The following is a 21,224-nucleotide window of genomic DNA, read 5'->3' on the forward strand; positions in this document are numbered from 1 at the left end:
TTGGACCCAGTTTCCAGATTTCTCTCCTCATGCCCTGGTTCCAGGAAGGTATTTATGCACAAGGGTTTGGCCGCTGGCATCTCTACGCCCTGAGACTTTTGAGTGTGGGGTTTAGGATTCAGTTTTAGCTGCTAAGTAGATTGTTTTTTCGTTGTTGCAAAGGATTGCTCATTCTCAGCTGGGCTTTGGAGCCTCGCATGAAGTTTTCTGACTTACCCATTCCACTCAGATGGATAAGTCTTTCCGTCTCTTGGTTGGTTACACATAATACACCCTGGCAGACAGGAGGCCACTGCTGTGGGGATACTCAGCTAGAGATACTCTACCTGCAGGGCCTGTGGGAATGTGCATGGGCATGGTGGTTTCCTGGGTCATACTTCCACTGACCAAGTCAAATAGGCTCAGAGCGAAACGGCAAAAGACCCCCGGCCTCTATCTAGTCTGGGCTCAGATCCCACTTGGGACTAAGGCCCAAAAGTCCCCCTTTTTGCCCTTCTTGGGTATAGACTTATTGGTTAGTTCTATCCCCTAGGACTCCTGACTGAGACCATGCTGGAGTCTTCGTAAGAATTCCAGATACCAGTGCCCTAAGCCTCCGCCTGCACCCTCCAGCCCCACAGCTGCTATGGGATTTTCTTCTGAAGAGGCTTTTTGGGGGTTGAAGGTGAATGACTTCAGGCAGATGATTAGCCTAATTAACTTAATGCCTTTTGCAATTACCATGCTGGCTTTGAGGAGTGTCCCATGCATTCCTCCCTTTCGGCCCCAGGGCCGAGTGGAAATACTGAAGAAGCGGGCCTGCCTCCCAGCACGCCTGGCCCTGCCTCCAGATTGCCCCTCCCTGGAGCTAGGGGGCTGTCTTTGGGGAACACGCCAGCTCAGAGTCCTAGGGAGCCTTATCACTGGAAACTGGCAGGCTTGGGTGTTGACAGACAGTTTCCTGCATACCTCACTTAGGAACCAACAACCTGGGCTTCAGAAACAGGCATTCCAGCCCCAGGGGCAGGGCCAAGCTCCTCATCATTGCTTTCTTTTTAAGAAGGTGATTCCTTTAGAAATAACATGCGAATGGTTCTGGGATGCTAGAAGAGGCTCTCACAGTCCCAGTAGTACTCTCTAGTGATGGCCGATGACCATGACTGGGCACGGGAGTCAGGTCCCCTGAGCCGTGCAGTGGAAAAGGGAAGTGGAGAGTGACCAGGTTTCTAACCTACCCTCGACACTGGTTGCTTGAGGGTTTTTATGTGACAGACTCAGGCCTGTTTGGCGGGTCCCCTGCCCCCTTCTTGGGCTCCACCTCAATGGAGAAACAAATGGAATGAGTACAGGGGAAAGCAGAGAGTGTGGAAAATGAGCAAAGAAGTGCTACGAAGAGCTATGACCTATTGAGTGCCTGCTAGATGCTAAGGTCTTTGACACGCACTGTGTCGCCTAATCTTCACTGTAACCTGTGTGGGTGGGTTCCATTATTATGCCTGTTACACAGATGAGGAAACAAGGTTCAGAGAGGATATGAAACTCACCCAAAGTCCCACAGCTAGGAAATGGCAGGGCTGGGAGTCAGTCCTAGCTTGTCTGACTCCAGAGTCTGTCCTTCCCATCCCAGTGGATAAGGCACAAGTGGATATCGACCTGAATCAGCAGGGAAGCTAAAAACAAAAACAGCCTGTACTTCACCCAGCCCTGGACCAGGTTGGGCCAGATACTTCAGGTTTATCTAGCTGTCTCCTTAAGTCTCATCAAGATCCTGTCAGGCAGGTGAAGGTGTCCCATGTTAGCGATATAAAGTGAAGCCCAGGCAAAAATCAGGCAGCCTCCTGGAGCTTGAGGAAGTGGAGCAACCTCTCCGTTCCCTGGGGTACTGGGGCTTGGGAGCCAGGGTCAAACAGCTAAAGCTCTTACAATGAGTGTTTCTTTGGCAGTGTTTTCCCCAGTTTGCTATAAACAGCTTGTCCCAGGGGGTACCTCGTAGTCAACAGTTAAGGCAACTGATATTCATGATCCTTTTCCGATAATCAAAAAACTCGGGGGTGCCTGGGTGGCTCAGTCAGTTGAGCGTTTGACTTCGGCTCGGGTCATGATCTCGCGCTTCATGAGTTCGATCCCTGCGTTGGGCTCCGTGCTGACAGCTCAGAGTCTGGAGCCTGCTTCAGATTTTGTATCCATCTCTCTGCCCCTCCTCAGCTCACAATCTGTCTCTCTCAAACATAAACATTAAAAATATTTTTAAAAATTAAAAGGAAAAAAAAAACAACTCAGCCAAGGGACTTTGGCTGGAAGGGACTTTGAGGTCTTAAATGTGGCACTGCTCTAATCACAGGAGACCAAATTGGAATATTACGGAGTCCTAAAAAGTCAGATTTCCAAAGGCTGCCGAGGCTGTCCAGCATGGTGGTCAAGGGCACAGCCTATGCAGGTAGATGGCCAGGTGTGAACTCCGGCTTTGCTACTGCGTACTCTGGGATCCCTCAGTGTCCCTGGCTGCGAATAGGGATAATAATAATACTTCGTAGGCCTGCTGTGAGGATTAGTGCTTGTGAAAGCACTTAGGACAGTTTCTGGTTCAGAGTAAAGGCTACACGGGTGTTCATGAAATACAAACAGTGAACACCATTGGAAAATGCTTTTAAGTAATTTTAGGTGAGAACTGTGGGATGCACAAATTATGTACATTATGCTTTTAATTATATATATGCATTCACAGGAATGTTATCTTTATGTTATGGAAATTTGGATGGTTTTTATGTACTTCTTACTCTGTATTGCCTCTATCTTGTGCAATGAGCACGAATCACTTTATAATTAAAAAAAATCCTATTGAAAAATATAAAACAAAGACTGCTCTCTCGTGCCAGGATCCTGCCCTCACAGCCCCTGCTCCCATTGCAAAATGGGTTCTAAATGATGAGGAGTGTGTGCCCGTGAAAGGTTGGAGGTCCTTGATTGGAAACACTCAGAGGCTTTGTATCCAGATCTGAGTGTGAGCATCTTGTTAGGAGGGTTTGACAATTGCCTGGTTGGTGGCCTTCTTCATGCCTAGCACGTCCAGCCAGAAACACCAGGCAGGGCCTGCCTAGAATTTCCAGTGTTTCATCTTCCTGAATGGCCCATCTCCTGTCGAAATGCTGCAGGTTTCCCTGGAGACAGTGGATACTCTTGGTTGAGTTTACCTTGGGTACTTGCTTTCCGGAAATATGAGCACTTAACATCATCTTCACTGCCATTGCCTGATTGCCTTGCTTGGGCTTTGACCATCCTGAAACACACATCTTTGAAAGTGGTAGTGAACTTGAACTTGAAAATTGTCCTAAGTTTGGTGCCAATGGGAAATCTCAGCCTGAGCGAGACTATTCTGCCTGGTCTTTTTTTTTTTTTCTTTCTTATTCTGCATGGTCTTGACTGCTCCTTGGGAATGCTGATTTTTCCATAGTGCCAGAAATGAGCAGAGAAAAATCTGTGTTGCCCCAGAAGATGCAAATTTTGGGAGATGGACGCCTGGTCTGGGAGGGTGTTGTCAAAGAAAGGTTGGCCGTTTGAAGCCAGCATTTAACGAATTACCATACGATTTTCAGATTGAAGATTTATCAAGAAACATGTATTGAGTATCTAAAATGCACTAGGTTTTCTCTTAAGCAATGCCACTGCAGGGAGCTGCGAGAACATTTCAGTCCCAGGGTAGAGAAAAAAGATCTGGCCTTGGAGTGAGGGTAGAATGGCTCAAAAACCTTTAGATTGGAATTGTGTTGACATGCAATGAAGTCAGGCCCAGGCCTGTGTCTGGACAGAGACCTGGTTGTTTACACTGGTTCACACTCCACCAGCCTTACTTTTTCTTCCACATAAAATGTCCACATTTTCAGAAGGGTGGTGGTCTGTGCTCTAGGTCTGTCTTGACAAAACAGGGGAATGTGTTAATTTGAGTTAAATTCAAAGTTAATGTGAGACTTTTAGAAATGATAATAATTTGCTAGGATCTGACTTTGTTTTTCAATTTTTCATTTAAAATATTCGAGAAGCATTTATCTGTAGACAAACCATATGTGATTTTTTTTAAAGTTTATTTTTATATTTTTTTGAGACAGAGACAGAGAGAGAAAGAGAGAGAGAGAGAGAGAGGCAGGCAGAGGGCGTTCAAGCAGGGGAGGGGCAGAGAGAGAGAGGGAGACACAATCCCAAGCAGGCTCCATGCTCTCAGCACAGAGCCCAGTGTGGGGCTCGAACTCATGAACCAGGAGATCATGACCTGAGCCGAAATTGAGAGTTGGACGCTTAACTGACTGAGCCACACAGGCAACCCCCATATATGATTTTTAATCCTCTAAATAGACAGATGACACCACTGGCCATGTGCAGAGCACTGCAAGGTCACCAGTGGCCACCTGTGCTCCATGGCAGGTTCTTTGAGTATCAGGGTGGTTTAACAGGTAAGAAGCCGAGGCTCGGAGAGAGAAGGTAAGTAGCTTGGCTGAGTCCTCTGTCTAATGAGTGGCAGACACTGAGCTGGAAGCCAGCTCTTTTTGACTCCCAAACACCCGGAGTTCCCCTGTCTTCCCTGGTACACAGGTCATGCTCTCTCCCAGGATGAGTGAAACTCAACTGAAGTGCATGTTCAGCACTAGATGGATAAGGGAGTTCCTTGGAAAAATAGCATCACCCCCGAAGTGCCTTTGTTTCTGTGATCTCTGAACAAACTTCCCCAACCATAAAGGAGAGATTTTCCAGGCCTGGAGAAGCTGCCTTTAATGTGTATTCGGTTTTTCTTTTATAGTTCAGAGGAACAATAAAATGGATGAAATTACCACTGTGGCTTGTGAGAGAGTGAATTAGAATTCCTTGCTGGTGAAGCCCATAATTCTTTTCTGTTCTCCAGTGTTTCCTGCTTCCCACCCCGAAGTGGGATCTCCCATGTGTCCTGCCTTGACACTTCCACACTTGGCCTAGACCCCAGGACCTCTAAGTGTCCACTGAGTCGGCTAGTCTGCTTCTCCTTTTCCTGCCCTCTGGCTGCCTTCACAGGTGCTACTTCTCAGAAGCTCAGGCTCTTAACATTCGCCATATTCACTGGTTTGGGTTAGGATATTCCCTAATGCCTTTCCTTCCCTTGTTTTCTTGTACTATAGCGCTTGACTTATCATTGGGGGAAAAATGGATGTCTAAACTTAATTGTGGCCTACTTAATCATGTTCTAAATAGATCTATAAATATAGCTGATCCCCCATCAAAGGGAGACCAACTTGTGTCTATGCATGTACCTGTCTGTATAGGCCCTCCTTCATCCATGCACCTAGCTGTCCTTCCATCCATCATCCACCCATTCATGGATTTGGAGCACCTGCTCATGCCAAGCCATGTGTTAGGAGATAGAGCAGAAGAGTGATGAAGATAGCCTGATTCTCACCTTCAGGAGGAAGACTCGCCCCCATCACACTACAGAATGAAACATGCTATGACCACACAAGTGTAGGTTACACATTATGTTGGTTATTACCTTTGGGAGAGCAGTATACAAGCATCTTTGAGGGTATATGTTTTCCTGTTTCTGTATGAATTAAGTTAAACCCACTGGAAATTGTATTAGGTAATTGTATTAATTGTTTCTTTAACTCAGGGTTTCTTACTGAATAGTGACTTGTTAGTTCCTAGAGGAAGCTCATCTTCTGACTTCAAAAAGGGCCCTTTTCTACATTAGTCATTATGTAAATCAGAGCGGGCTGACAGTGGAGAAGGTACATGGAATTGGTTTATTCACTGGATTGCAGTCGGGGGAGTCGAGTTCTCATCCCATTTCTGCCACTAACTTCTGTGGGACCTTGGCCATTTCCTTACCTTACCATGCCTTTATCCTTGTGTTTATTTTTTTTTAACTTTATTATTTTTTATTTTTTTAACATTTATTTATTTTTGAGAGACAGAGAGACAGAGCATGAGTGGGGGAGGGGCAAACAGAGAGGGAAGACACAGAATCTGATGCAGGCTCCAGGCTCTGAGCAGTCAGTACAGAGTCCAATGCGGGGTTTGAAACCATGGACCTTGAGATCATGACCTGAACCAAAGTCAGATGCCCACAAACTGAGCCACCCAGGCACGCCCTCCCTTTTTAAAAATCTCTTTGTTTTTAATAGGGAGATTATACTTGTTTTTATAGTTCACAAGAGTGTTATATGGATGTGAAAATGCTTGGGAATAGTTTTATAAATGCCAGGCAGTGGAGGATGTGCAGCTGAGGGAGTCTTTTGGAAGATGGGCCAAGCTCAGAGATGGGTTCAGGGCCATTAGGAATAGCAGCCTTGTTGCCATAGTTAGGGTGAAATACGCCAGGTTTGCCTGGGACATTCCTGGTTCTTGTCTGAAATCCTGGCATAAGTATTAAGGGTACTCTTTTTATTTTTAGGACTGTTTTGGTTTGGAAGCTCTTATGGTCTCTTTATAGAGGATGTAAGTCAGCAGAACACTAACATCTGCCTCAGTAGCGAAGTTCTGTTGTTCATCTAATGGTGGTGGTCAGAGCCTGACCAGGACTGAACATGAAGATCAAATGCTTGATTCAAGTCACAGGGGAGCCGGCTGGTGTCTAGGGCCCTTTTCTCACCACGCAGGAGAATTCTGCAATTGGCCTGGAATGTCTGCAAATGGGCCAGCTCGTGAGGTGGTTCCCAGAGAGCCCAGCCCATTTGAGGAAGAGCAGATTTCCACGTGGGGCCACATGCCCCTTCTCCCCGCTCTGGCCTTGGCTGTGCAGCTACAGGGCATGGGCCGAAGCATGCAGGCTTGTGATGACCAGAGGTGCAGTACATGAGGGGGTCGCTCCATGGTAGGCAGAAAACTGAGCGATGGAAATGTGTGGGCTGGGTGGGAGGTGGACAGTGTCCTGTCCTCCTTCCCCCAGGCTGGCCAGGCAAGTGTGAGCGGAAATTACTGGGTTCTTTCTGGTGCCCCAAATCTCTGACAGCTGTCAAATGTGAAGAGGACAGTTTGTGTCCCTTGAGGGACTAGCTGCTTCCTAGGGTGGCCTGGGACACATCCTTAGATCCTAATTGGAGGAAGGAGTGTGAGGGGTTTCAGGCCCTTATCTGTGGACATCTGTAGAGTTAGGGTCCAACTTGAAAACGAGGACTGGCATTTTGGAAGCTGAGATTCAATCAGTACAACTTGGCATTTTCTAGAGGTGGAAGAGGCATGGGTCTTGAACCACAATGTGTGGGTTGTAATTTTGGCTCCATTCACCACTGACCCACTCACTATGTGGCTTCAGACAAGTTGTGCTTTCTCCCCAAACCTGTTTTTCCATCAGTAAATTGGGGTTCATTCTTATCCCCACGATCTCATACTGCCTCATCTATCCCTCACTCAGGAAATAAAGGGGCTTTGTAGAGTCAGGACACCTATTTTCTTATCCAGTATGCACAGAGCACCTGTCATGGGCAGTGTGTGGTGGGCACAGGAAAATAACAGTGATCGAGACAGTCATGGCCTTGGCACTCATGGACGTGCTGTTTCATGGGAAGAGACCCATAGTGAACCAGTAAATGGCAGAGAAAGTAGCTGGATACCCTGTAAAATGTATGAAGAAAACATACAGGATTCTGAGAGAAGAACATACCTGGGTGGGGGAAGCAGGTATTTCATAGATAAGGTGACCTAAGAGGACACATGGCTGAGGGTGACCTTCAAGCTGAGACCTGAGCATGAGGAATCTGCTCTGCAGATTCGCAGAAATGTGTTCCTGGCAGAGGGACACGTGGTGAGTCCCCTGTCCATTCCTGCACATGGTTTACAGATGATCTTTCCTTATAAGGATCATGGGAGGGAGTCTGAGCCCATTGGGTTAAGGCTTAACCCCATTTCCAAGATAGATTATTAGAAAAAGCAAGGTGCAGAACAAGGTGTCTGAGTATCATCTGTTTAAAAGGGATGTGTGCTTACACATATGTGATTATATATGTACTTACTCATGTGTGCTTATACATTTGCAGAAATCTCTAGAAAGGTACACTAAAAATTGGTGGTTGTGCCTGAGAAGGGAATCTGGAGGACTGAGGGTAAAAGGGAGACTCATTTGTAACTGCATATCTACTTGTACTGTTTAATTTTTTTTTTTTTTTTAGCCACATGCATGTATTACTTTTTCAATGCAGAAATCCAGTTGTTTAAAAATACGTGTGCTTACTTAAAGGAAATGTTTGTAGGCCATTTGGCAACAAAAGTAAGACTGGTATACAAGTAGGGATATGTGGAGTCTTCCAGGTGCCAGGAAAACAACCGGGTTTGGGACCGAGGGTGGGCCTGGGCCAGCTCTAGCCTGGAGAGCCCTGGAGAGGGGCGTGACTGACCCCGGGTGTCCATTCCCACAGGCTCAGACCTAGTTCCGTGGTCTTTTTTCTCACTGCAGGTGACAGGGGTGCCCGTTTCCCCTCTCTGACTCTCCTGAGTGTGTTTCTTTGAGCCTGAAAATTGCAGCCCCAACCCTCACACATGCGTTCTTACTGTAATCATTCATGGGCACATTCAGTTCTCTTACAGGATTATGTACCCCCAGAGTTGTTAGCATACATAGAGCCTCATGCCGCGTCATTACTTCAGGAAGCATGGAAGATAAATATAACAAGATTCACTTGCCCCTGTAGATTATTTATCATTCCTCCTTCATGCTATTTTTAAAGTGGGAAGGCCACTGATAACAATTCTCATCATGGATGAGGATGAAATCTTCCAGTAACTTTATAGAAAGCCCCCTGAATGATTGTTAGAATGAGGTGTTTAAATTAATTTAATTTTCTGTTTTACTGTGTGCTTTCCTCCTGTTTTGTAATTGAAGTTCTTAAAGCATGCTTATATTTACTTCCTTACCTGTGGGGGCAATAAATGCTTCAGCTACCTGGAGTCCTCTCTCCCCCAGAACAGAGCTGACAGCCACTGAATACAGGGAGAAGTTTAATCACTGTCAAAACGGCTCAAGGTTTCTTTGTGATAATACTAACCCTTACTCATAAAGACACTGCTTTCTCAGAGCTTGTTCTCATTTTGTATATAACTTTAAGAAGTAGAGTTTTCTAATTTAGACATCTACAAAACCTTAGGGTAAAGGGGAATAGTTAGAGACACATGCCTTGACCTCAGCAGGAAATGACAACTTAATGGCACAGAAAAGAAACATAAAAAGCAGAGCCCTGATTTCAAGAAATCTAGTATCAGGGATGTATTCATACAGAGACAAGAAAGTTCTATGTGCCCCCAAACATTATAGTAGTGGATATGCAGGCAATGATTCTGAATCTTCAAGGAAGGTTATGTTCTGAATCTTTTGTTTAAAGAAGACAGAAGTGAGTAAATTTTAGAAAAATTTTATCAGAAATAATTCACATCAAAAATATTTTTCAAATATGTATTTATTTTTGAGAGAGAGAGAGAAAGCATGAGTGGGGGAGGGGCAGAGAGAGAGAGGGGTGGGGAGAGAGAGAATCCCAAGCAGTCTCCACACCCAGCATGGAACACTATTCAGGGCTCAATCTCACGGCTGCAAGATCATGACCTGAGCTGATACCAAGAGTTGGCACTTAACTGACTGAGCCACCCAGGTGCCCCAGAAATAATTAACATTTAAAAATTCTGTGAGGGCACCTAGGCGGCTCAGTCAGCTAAGTGTCCGACTTCAGCTCAGGTCATGATTTCACGGTCCGTGAGTTCGAGCCCCATGTCAGGCTTTGTGCTGACCGCTCAGAGCCTGGAGCCTGCTTAGGATTTTGTGTCTCCCTCTCTCTATCTCCCCTCCCTGCCCCCAGCTCACATTCTGTCTGTCTCTCTCTCTCAAAAATAAATAAACATGAAAAAAAAAAATGCTACAGTACAAAGAATGTTTCTTTAACAGGATAAGGAATGTTTGTCTAAACCAATATCCACCTTTGTAGAATATAGGAAAACAGGGGCGCCTGGGTGACTCAGTTGGTTAAGTGTCTGTCTTTGGCTCAGGTCATGATCTCGTGCTCTGTGAGTTCGAGCCCTGTATCTGAGCTGACAGCTCAGAGCCTGGAGCCTGTCGCAGATTCTGTGTCTCCCTCTCTCTCTGACCCTTCCCCATTCATGATCTGTCTCTCCCTGTCTCAAAAATTAAAAAAAAACATTAAAAAAGAAAGAAAATAGGAAAACAAAAGACATTCCCATTAAAATCAGCAATATAGTAAGAATGATCCCTCCCTCCTGAGATTTAATATCACTCTATGCAAGAAGTCATGGAACTAGAAAACAAGAGGTATAGCTATTGAAAAGAAGAAACAATGTGACCATTATTTTAAAATTGTAAAATCACCTTCTAAGAAAATTTAAGAGCACTGATAGAAGTATTATTAACATTAGTAAGAGTTCAATTAGGTGGCCAGGCTACATAAATACTTTATATGCTATAACTTTCCCAAGTATTAACAATAGCTAGCTGGAAAAGTATGTAATACAAAAGATCTTATTTTAGTTATTTAAGCATGTAAAATACCTAGAGATGAGTAAGAAATATGTTGAATTTAGAGTAATTAAAAATGAATCACTGGAAAAGTGTACCATGTTCATGAACTTGGTACTTTTGAGGTATGTGAGACAATGCTTCTTGAAAACGAGGTGGAACAGTGTTACAGTTAAATTACTCTGATCCAAGTGTCAGCTTTACTACTTACTGAATGTGTAATTCTGGCCAAATTACTAAATACTTCTGGGCCTAAGTTTTCTCATCAATAATAACAATTACCTCATAACATTGTTGTGAGTTATTATGTGGCAAGAGTAGGGCACTGCCTGCTACATAGCAATGGCTCATTAAATATGAGCTAGGGGCGTCTGGGTGCCTTAGTCAATTGAGCATCCAACTTCAGCTCAGGTCATGATCCCACTGTTCTCGAGTTGGCGCCCCACATCAGGTTTGTGCTTACAGCTCAGAGTCTGGAGCCTGTTTCGGATTCAGTCTCTCTCTCTCTCTCTCTCTCTCTCTCTCTCTCTCTCTCTGCCCCTCCCCCACTCATAACTCTATCTCTAAAAAAATAAATAAATATGAGCTATTAGTTTTATACTAATTCCCCTAAATTAAGTTTTTAGTTTGTGGGAATATCAAAAATCTAAAAGATATAGACCCAAGTGGATATAAGAATGTAATTTATCATGCAGCATTTCACAGCAATTGGTAAGGAAGGGTTATTCAATAACTAAGCTGGGGCAATTCACCCATTACCAAAAAAAGTTAGCCTCTCACTCTGTACCAGTGTTCTTCAGAGTGTGGCCACAGCCATCAGAATTCCTTGGAGCACTCTTAAAATGCAGATATTTAAGCTTTAGGCTATACTTCATATTAAAATGTGGGAACTGCTGTCATAACCCACACATCAAAATACATTCCAGATGAATTACTGGGATAAATGTCAATGTTGTCATCTACAGCCAGAAGACAGAATGAGGAAATATTTACAGTATCCTCCGTATTTTCAATGTAAGATCTTTTACAGTTTGGTAAGAAAAATATGAATACGTAAGAGTAAAAAGGGCAAACGCCGTGAATAACCAAACCACAAAAGAAGAAAAGGCCAAATAAGCCTATGGAAAAATGCCAGACTTCACTAACACTCAAAAGATGCACAGTAACACAACATAGCATTTCTCATATTTCAGGAGGGAAAGTACTTTAAAACTGACAAGATCCAGTGATGGTAAGGATACAGTGAAATGGGTATTTTGACATTCAGGTGAGGGTGGGAATACTAAACCAGCTTTCTGAAATACCTTGTATGGAAAGCCTGAAAAATATCTATCCCTGGGGGCCAAGCTATTCATCTGCTATGAATTCACCTTGGGGAAGAATCAGAGATTCATATACAGACTTAGATATGCAGGTATTTGTCGTGGCATTATTTTAATAGAAAAAGATTGGAAACAGCTTACACGTCCAACAATATGGTAATCGTTAACTAAATTATGGCCCATCCATAAGATGAATACTCTGTGGTCATTAGGAATCATGTTTTTGAAGAATCCTGTCATTAAATTACCTGAGAAAATGCTTACTATGTAGCAAATGAAAACTCCAGGATATAAGCTATATGTAGCATGATTTCTTCTTCTTTTTTTTTTTTTTTTAATTAAAAATAATCACTAACAGGGACGCCTGAGTGGCTCAGTCGGTTGAGCGTCTGACTTCAGCTCAGGTCATGATCTCACTGTTGACGAGTTCGAGCCCCACATCAGGCCCTGTGCTGACAGCTCAGAGCCTGGAGTCTGCTTTAGATTCTGTGTGTCTCTCTGTCTCTGCCCCTCCTCCACTCACACTCTGTCTCTCTCTGTCTCAGGAATAAATGAACATTAAAAAAATTTTTTTTAAAAGATAATCACAAACATAGATAAAAGATGGAGAGAAGGAAAAAATATACCAACATTTTAACGGTCCTTGTGTCTGGGTGGTTGGATTTGAGCAATTTTTATGTTCCTTATACTTTTCAGATTTTCAAAGTTTTGTGCAATGCACATGTATTTGTAAATGAGAAAAATATTAGTTGAAACATCATAAAACAGATGAGACTGGCTGAGAGACTTTGAACATGAGTCGTATTTTAAAAAGGTAATGGTACAAAGACTCTGGTCCTGCGTTCAGGAATGAATCAGTGAAGCAGAATGAATCCATCAGAATCCGGTGGTTTGGGAGGGGCCGTGCGGCGTGAGGGTGGACAGGCAGGCTGGGGGCAGAGTGTGTGGGGCCTTGCAGGTGGCGCAGCTGCTCAGAGAGGCTGGACCCCCTCTGAGTAACCCCCATCCTGCAGACTACCCTGAGCGGGCACCAATGAGGCCTGCACCCCCGAGGACTCACTGCAGCACATCAGTGCATCTAAACATGTCACTTGGGCAAAGGCATTTTGGCAAAGGCCAATTCCCCTTTGGCCTCTGTTCCTTTGAAAGGAGAGGATCTCTGGTATAAAGAGTTTGCTTTTGGAAAACCCCCAGGTTGCCAATACAGTTCTCTGGCTGAGCTTTCTCTCCTCTTACTCTAGCACCCAGCCTAGCCCCAGGACCTTGGCTGCTTGCTGGCCCAAAACCGCGGACGGGGATTCTGAAGACCAGCATTTCCTCATTGGTATGGTGCTCAAGGCCTGGGAAGGTGCAGTGTCTGTTGGCTACCCCAAAATGGATGATAGTGTCACCTGAGGACACCAGAGGCTGGGAAGGTTGGTCTCAGGTAGGTTTGGACAAACAGCAGAAGGCTCACGACAGCGAAGCCCTTTACACTGGGTGTGGACTCTTGCCGTGGGAACTCAAAATAGTAGCTGCCTGACCTTGGGCTTATCCCTTCACTTCAGTGGTAGACCTCAGGCCCCCCTTTATGAATGAGTTCTCCATTGGTAATAAGTGCCCTGAGGGGCCATGTGAGGCTTAAGTAAGCAAATGTATGCAAAGCATTTATCTCAACCCGACACAGAGGGAGGTGCTCTGTAAATCACAGTTACAATGAGTTTGGCCTTTCTCTCTTCCCCCACCTATGCGGCAGGTGGTCTGTGGTGCCAGGTGCATTTTATCAGCTGATAAAATGCACCTGGCACATGTGCAGCCAGACTCCAGGGGCTGCAGGTTGTCATTATTATTACTGATGCTGCTCTTGCTGCGGCCTCTGTCTGGGCACCGCGTGAGGAGGTGACAAGGCTCTCCAACCCCCACCTTCAGTGGGGCCTGCAGCTCTTAGGTCTTTATGACAACAGGCTTCTCACTGGCTCCCTTGTCTGCTTGAGCTGCTCAGGGATGGAAAGCAAGTGGGTGGGAGCCTGAGTGGGTGTGGTTATTCCCTGAAATGAGCGCAAAGCCTGGCTTTGCCTTCTGTCTTCCCCCCTTTCACTGTTTTGCAAACTCTGTTCATAGTAACCTCCTTAACTGGGCCCTTGAGAGCTGCTGAGCAGGGTCACTGAGTCACCCGAGAGCCCGGAAGCCAGGCACTGAAACCACTGTCCCCCGTCCCTGATCAAGGGCAGCAGAAGTGTTGACATTTCTGTCCGCAGCGTCAAAAGGCAGGCGCAGCAAACAGGGCCCACCTCCGAGTGGGCCATGCTTGACCTGAGTGGGAGACAAAAAGGTTTTATGTTGTGCGCAGACTTTTGGAAATGTTAGTCGTTTTGTGTTTGGTTTACTGGATATTAGGAAAACAATAAATTGCCTGCATTGAATGAGAAAAGCCAAGTTTAAATCAAAGAGAGTCATTTTAATGTTAAGATGAAGAAAAATAAAAAGTTAATAACATAGATGGTAAATGGATGATGGCAGAAGTTGTGGCCATGGTGTGGATGAATGTTTGAGAAATGCTCTTACGGGGGACCTAGAATTTTTCACTATCTTTTGTCAGGTGAGTAGGCCCTTCTGGTTTATGTGTTTTTATGGGTTACCTTAATAGTGGTAAGGCAGTGGATCCTTTAAATTTAACCAAACCTAGAGGAGGCTTTATCAGAAGTTACCAATGTAGTGCTTATTTAAAGCTTGTTTGAGTCTGTTGATACATGGAAAACACAGAATGCATTTTTGGCTGCTATGGTTGGATTAGAATTTTCTTGGCTGGATCAGATCATGGAGGAAATTTCTGTTCATTTTATGTCTGTGGCCAGCAGGTCAGATATATGGAACAGAATTGTCCACCTCAAACAGGTAGGGAAGCGTGGCTGATGTGATTAAGTGACATAGCTTCTCTTTCTATGAACTAAGTTGTGGAATCTAAGTGTGCCTGGCCAAGGACTGGTGACACATTCTTGAACACCGTCCTTGTTGAGTTTTCTGTCCACTGGGGGTGAGGACCCATCTTCTCAAAGATCCTTACTGTCTTTTATTTAAGACAAGGGCTAAAGTAGCCATGGGGCATTAGAGGAAGGAGTGGTCACCCCTTTTTGGGCAAAGGAGGAACCTGGATAGGTGAGGGTGAGACCAAAAGTGGTTGTTGACCTATACTTGAAAGTAAAGGTTTTCCAGGTTGGTAAGAGCCTAATGGGAGGAGGAAAATCATGGAAAAAGGCACAGAGGCTGCCAGCCTTGAGAAGACCCAAGCTGTGTGTCAAGAAGATTAGGGTGCCATGAGAGCCAGATGAGGGGAATGTGGTAGGGACAGCAGGAAATGAGGCTTATGAGGTCCTCTCACTATGTGGGCTGAAGAGACCACAATTCCCTACTGAGAAGTAAACTTGTTTCTAGGTCATTACCTGCATTCTGATTAGTGAGGGTCCTTCTTAGCCAGCTTAAGTGGCTATTCACCCTAAGACTCAGTGGGACATGATGAGGCCCTCTAGACAGAATAGGGGCCCTAACATGTTCCATGCTTCCCTTCCATATTTAGGGCTCAGGGTTTAGTTGTCAGTGTGCATCTGATCCTAAGATGCCTGATTGCATATAGACATCTTAAAGACTTTTGGGTGCCCACAGGTAGAATAGGGGAAGAAGGCCAATGAAGGAGAGGCAAGAATATGGGAGAAAAACCTCCCCAGACTCCCCATCTTGCCCATGCTGGCTGTGATAACTGCCTGGGAGAGCTGCCTGGCTGGGGATCCTCAGACTTGTGTGGGGTCAGACTTTACATCCTGGTGAGGGGCAAAGGCTGGCAAATTCTGAACGTGTGCCTGGTTCAGTAACACTCCTGCGGCCGCTGAGAGGGCGGATCTTCCCAGGCCCCAACAATGACTTTATGAGCTGAGCAGCCACCCCTGGCCTGTGAGTTCTAACTGCCCCGTCTCTTATGGGTGTGGACACAGCCTCAGGGTGTCTAAAGGTAGATGGCAGACCCTAAAGCCAAGGCTGAACCTTGATGCAGAAAAGTTGGGATGGGGTAGGGACAAGACTACTCGGAACTATGGGACTGAACTTGGGCAGCCAGGGTCTACCTGCCTTCATCGCTCCTTTTGCATTTCTCTGATGAAAGTTTGGACAAGGTGGGTGGTAATGAGTTGATTTGACGTGTCAGATTCCTGAGGCAGATGCTTGAGTATAAACAAAACTTCAAAATACCCAGCCGTTTCTCTGCAAAGTGGGATTTCTTCCATGTCTTCCTGTAAACATTCATGGGCACATGAGCTCAGCTTAAATATCAGTGTTGGTTGTTCTCAGCATTACTGGTCACTGGCTTATAGATTTTGACATGTGTTTCTGGTGAACAGTGGCTTTTTGGTGGTGGAACATTGGGCATTCAGGCCAAAGCTTTGACTTATGAAGGGGGAAAACAAGGTTCAGTTTTAAGGAGAACTTTGGGAAAATGTCCAGAGAGTTCCAGCCCATGCATGAATATATGTGTGTGCATATGCATGTGTGTGTGTGTGTGTGTGTGTGTGTGTGTGTGTGTGTGTGTGCAGGCTTCCTAATTCCTCCCTCTTGTGGATCAAAACCTCTGGTGGCTCTCATCAGAATGAATTAGAGCGTGGTGCTCACATCTAAGCGTTAGAGGCATCCTGAAGTCTTGAGAGGCCAGGTCGACCATATGGTCCCAAGACAGTTGACCATGGGCCCATTGGGATGGGGGTCACTCCTTGGGAGTGGGGTGAGGGACCTGGGCTGGGAGGGATGGGAGGGGTGAGGGAGCTGGGAGTTCTGAGTTCCACTGGGGCTATTGCCAAGCTTGGGTGATTCCCTTTTCCTGAACTGCCCCCAGTCCTGGGTGGCCAGGCCAGAACTGCCTGCCAGGGCTCCTTGATCATGAACTGATCATCCAAGGTCTTCCCTGGCCTGCCTGGTTATCCTCTTGGAACAGACTCCCAGAAGTAGTCCCACTCATGCTCTGGTTTGGCATGAAGGGGTGGGAGGAACACAGGCAGAAAGGAGAACTCAGGGCCATGGCAGAGGAGGGCAGATACTTGTTATGGAAGAAGCAAAAGACTAATACTCTTGGACTGTTGCTCTCAGATCCACTTGGCATCACAGCAGCGGCCAAGTGCTCAGAATATGGTTTTCAGGCTCCCTTGTGCCTTCTGGCTTCTGGCTGTGTTTGGCTAAGGGTGGCACCAGTGGGAAACTGGACAGCAAGAAGCAGGAGGAAGGCAGGCTAAGTCTCCCTGTCTGTTTAGGGAAGTGCCTAGGGCAGTGGCTGCATCCCTTCTACAGTTCCATTTGCCGCAGACAGCTTGGCCCTCTGTGGTCCCAGTTCTGACTGGTGGCCTTAGCTCCTGGGCTCTGGTACTGCTGTCTCTGGCTTATGACCTTCCAGCAGATTCCAGCTATGGACGATGTCTAGGTTGCCTCATTGTTCCCTATCCTTGGCCCTCTGCTTTCCTACTAACTTTGTAATTTGTTCCTTGTACTAAAACCCTTCTGTGAAAGTACTTCATGTTTTTTAACTGGGCCATGAATGATCAAGGACTCTCTGTCCCTCCTTTTCATTCCTTACTCTTCCTTCCATCTCCATTCTGCTGAGGAGTCAACATCCAAAAGAGTAATGTCATATGGGGAAGAGGAACATCATATGCCCTATGTCCTCCTTTTGTCTCTCTTGTCACAGAGACCTGAAACGTTATGCCTTGGCCCGTCTTCTTCCTTGAACATTTATCGAGCACCTTTGTGCAGCAAGAAGGCTCTGTGCTGATATTGGGGCTGGGGGCTGGGGCCTGAAATGAAGGGGTAGGCCTGTCTCCCAGGAGCCCTTGCCCACAGAGAATGTGTGTGTGTGGGGCACACACACAAGTGAGGGTCACATGAAGCACCACCCAAGGAGGGAGGTCTGGGGAAGTGTGGAGCATGATAGGCCTCCTTTGGCACAGGGAGTCAAGGAGAACTTTCTCGAGAAGGTGGCATTTGGTTGAGTTTTGAAGGATGGGTGGGATGTGCGGAGTTGATGGTAAGGAGACATCCGGAGATTAGAGGTTGAGTCTAGGGCTTCTAATTCCTCTGAAGAACTGCAAATCCCTCAACTGTACATCTGTGCCTTAGTGAAGACTCCTAAGCCCTTTCCGTGGAGGTACCACAGCCACAGAGGAGCTTGAGGACAATCCCTACCATGTTTTAGGCAAGTGTAGAATTTTTGAAGGTGCCACTTTAGGGCTGGGTTACCCTCTGATGGAGAAGCCTACCTGGTATTGAGTTTGCTTTCCATATACCTTCTTGGAGGGAGAGACCAAGGTAAGTTGTTGGAGGGAAGGAGAGTGGAAGAGGAGTAAGACGAGGTTTAGGCCTCGGGGGTAGCCTGGGAAGAGCATCCCAATGGGTCTGGACTAGCTTAAGGCAACCTGAAGATAGTGGGACCAAAGGGAGGTGAGGTTGGGCAGATTGACATCAATCAGTTGTTGACAGTCCCTTGTGTGGGCTGGGGGGTGTTGCAGGAGACCTGTCTCAGAGGATGGACATCCCCTCACTGTTCCCAGGGATACAGCAGAGAAGAGGCTGGTGCATGTGGATAGAGAAAAATAGAACCTCTTTCCCTCTTTCACTCCCGCCTGCCCTCCCTCTCTGCTACTTTGGAGGGATGTCAGAGGTGTCATTACTGAGATCGAGGGTAGGGTTTGAAATATATCATAGATTTAATAATGGAGATTTGTGGGATTTCATCTTGCATGCCTCAGCCCCCCGAGGCCAACCCATGGCCAGATGAGCATATGTGTGAAGACAAGGATATATGTCTACAGGCTGGGGCCAGGAAGCTGCAGCTGGTGCTAGGTTAATTTCCAAAATTAGGCTGTGGTCTCTTTTCATAAAGTCTCCAACAATTATAACAACCGTTAAACTGTGACTTTTTAAGTGGGGCGGGGATGTCATGTTTCCTGTTTTGCCTTGTAGACTGTTGGACAGAAATTCAACTTGGAGTGAACCCGAAGGGGCATCCAGTGCCAGAATCCCGAGTGTTATAGCCTCTTTACGGGAGCACAGCTTAAAGAAAAAAACCCTCCCGGCCTTTGGATATACAGCCAAACACCTGGGTTGGAATCCAAGTGCAGAAAAGAGGCATGGAATGCCAGGAATGCAACACCTGTGGATAAGCTATTGACTCAGAGGCCAGTGTGGTCTCTGAAGACAAGGACTCTCCAGGGCCCCCCTCCACTATCTGCCTCTGGGGGACAGCTGTGTACAGAGGGGCTGGGGGTGATTGTCAGTTTGGTGTTGTGGAAAGATCTGGGGCTTTGGAGTCACTCTGGTTTCTAATCCCAAGGGACATTGGACAGTGCAGGGTGGGAAGTGAGGAAGTAAGACCAAGAAGGGAAGGAAGCCAATAGAGGGTCCAGTGGGTTACCCTATGAGCGACTGAAGGTGCATCAGACTCAGGAGCTCTGAGAGTGCAGGATGTGCTCAGAGTTATCACAGCCAAGGGGTGAGAGGGCTAGGGTGCTGGTCCTACAACTCACATCCCATCAGGGGTTGAGGGCTGCTGCCGGCAGTGAGGGGTGTTGACTCCCCAGCACTCGGGCCTGCTCTGGGCATGTGCTGAGCAGGCTCCACTGGCCAGAGAGAGCCCTAGGACAAAAACATTCAGGACGTCGTGGTCGGAAACCATGTAGTTGACATGCTGATGACCAAGGAGGGGGCAGGGCACTAGCGGTAACTGTGGCAGGTACCGAGACCTTGGAGGTTTGTGATCTGATCACTTCATCCACATGAACCTGCTGGGAACCCAGTGGATGATGCCCTCCAGCAGGGGATTTTATTCTCACCCAGCACTTGGAAAGGATCGTGCTCATGCCAGGAATGAATGACTAGGTAGAACATGGCAGACTGCTGAGAATTTGAGGCAGGCAGGCCACTGTCACCATTCTGTGGTGACCTTACCGATGAGGAGTCTGTCTGGACCGGGTGGTGATCTTGTGTTCAGCCAGCTCTCTCAGACACCCAGGCTTGTGGCATCCTCCAATCTCTGCTGTAGCCCTAGGAGGCCTCCTGGGAAGGTGCTAGGTTAATTTCCTGTTAATATCCTGTGTACCAGGCCCCATGAGGAAAGCCTGGAGAATATTGCTGCAGCCATGTTCCTCATCATGGGGGCGATGACACCAAGGCTCCAGGGAAGATAGGGCAGAGACTTGATTTGAGCATCCTGGGCCAAGGGCCTCAGGAATGGAGCCAACTGATGGAGTTTTAGACATTAAACACGTCTTTCCCTTCTGGGGCTGAGGGTGGAAGGGAAAGGGAGGATAGCCATTGAGCTGAGCACCATCCTCATGTGGCATTGCTGGGAGCTGGGCCTGGCCTGAAGGGGGCAGCACCATCTCTGCCCTTCTGCAGTCTGTTCCCAGAAGCCCGGGACAGAAGACGAGGCATGTGGGAGCGCCTGTGCCCTTCCCTTCCTCACTGACCCTGGAGTTCCACGTGAAGCCTCTTGTTGGAAACTTGTACATCTTTCATCTGGAGAAATGGAGAGTTTTGTGGCTGGACGATCAGAGGCCTGCCATGCTGAGTATCGGATTCTCCAGGTAGAATTTGGGGCATGGTTTGGTGCACAGAGCAGAGAACAGAAAATGGGGGAGGAGAATAGACTGAAGAGTGTCAGCTCCCTCGTGGTAGGGTTTCCTTTCATGGGCTGATGAATTTCCCGGGAAGTGGGCTCAGGTTGTCCTGTGACTTTTGTGTCCGAGATCTGGACACGGAGCCATGCCTTGTGCCCTTGATAAGCTTGCAACCTTTTATCTCTACCCGGCTCCCATCTGTTTGGCAGCTCAAGAATGGCTCTGTGCAACTGGCACTTGGATGATTCTCATTTTAGAAAGATTTCAGGCTGACTTAATGCTTCCGGGGACCAAATTCAAAGGCGAAAACTCCAGGGTGACCCAGCAAATGCCTGATTTTCCAGAACTAATCCGTCCTCCTCAACTTGTCTCCTCACCTCTCCCCGGATGAGCACAGCCGTCAAAGTCGTTCTCATGTTGTGCAAAGTGACAACCGTAATCACAAATGAATGAAACAGGTCTACTCTGTGGAGGAGAATCTAGAGGATGAGTCATTTGAAATGTGCTGTGAGGTTGCTTTGCGCTTTATCCCCATATGAAAAACAGCCATGTGATTTAAAGAGCTTTTCGATCCAGTCATTAGTCCGATTTTAAATGGGCGTTACTTCTTCTCATAGGATATTTTTGCCCTTTATCTAAAACAGTGTTTGGCAGAGGAATTCCTTTGAAGTCAGACCCAGTGAAGGGAGAGGTCTTTGAGATGATGCCAGACTTCTCCCTGCTATGATTTAGATGCCATCTGCCTAGAATCAAGGGCCGACATGTTGTGTTTCTTAAAATCCCCTCTACCTGTGTGGTTCTCATCCCTCGAGGGTAAAGATGAAAGAC

Source organism: Panthera leo, chromosome A1, assembly GCF_018350215.1.
Source record: "Panthera leo isolate Ple1 chromosome A1, P.leo_Ple1_pat1.1, whole genome shotgun sequence".
In the NCBI taxonomy this organism is placed as follows: Eukaryota; Metazoa; Chordata; class Mammalia; order Carnivora; family Felidae; genus Panthera; species Panthera leo.